Source organism: Monopterus albus, unplaced genomic scaffold (genome assembly GCF_001952655.1).
Source record: "Monopterus albus unplaced genomic scaffold, M_albus_1.0 scaffold2.1, whole genome shotgun sequence".
NCBI lineage: Eukaryota > Metazoa > Chordata > Actinopteri > Synbranchiformes > Synbranchidae > Monopterus > Monopterus albus.
In genome coordinates, this window is record NW_018127882.1 from 6,860,294 (window position 1) to 6,860,886 (window position 593).

At 44.2% G+C, this 593-nt stretch overlaps 1 protein-coding gene across 1 annotated transcript in view; it reads right to left on the bottom strand.

Annotated features, from left to right (window-relative positions):
* The window catches only part of pmt (phosphoethanolamine methyltransferase), a 9,019-nt gene that overhangs the window by 5,940 nt on the left and 2,486 nt on the right, over positions 1-593 (bottom strand). The window lies entirely within an intron of this gene.

The following is a 593-nucleotide window of genomic DNA, read 5'->3' on the forward strand; positions in this document are numbered from 1 at the left end:
ATGATGATTTAAAGTTTGTGAGGATAACACTGTTTTCTGTCTGAATCCTTTGGCCCAAATAACTCTGGTGATTTTTCCCCCAATTGATTTGGGTTGCTTAGAACGGTACGTGCAGTCGACCGTTACAAACCTGGGTGTTAAAATAGACTCTGATTTTAAAATGGAACATCAGGTGAATGCTGTTGTAGGGGCCAGTTTTTATCATCTCCGGCAGCTGGCAAAGGTCAAGCCTTTTCTTTTGCGGCAGCATTTCGAGTCAGTAATACATGCATTCATTACATCTCGTCTGGATTATTGTAATGCACTATATTTTGGGCTCAGTCAGGCGTCCCTTGCCCTCCTTCAGAGAGTCCAAAATGCTGCTGCTCGTCTACTGGTTGGAGGGCGCAAAAGGGACCATATCACACCCATTTTGGCTTCTCTACATTGGCTTCCGGTGTGTTTTAGAATTCATTTTAAGATTCTTTTATTTGTTTTTAAGTCTTTAAATGGTCTGGCCCCCCTTTATCTTACAGAATTGCTGCATCCCTATAGCCCCTCTTGGTGCCTCAGATCAGCTGATCAGCTGCTCTTGGAGACACCGAGGGCTAGGC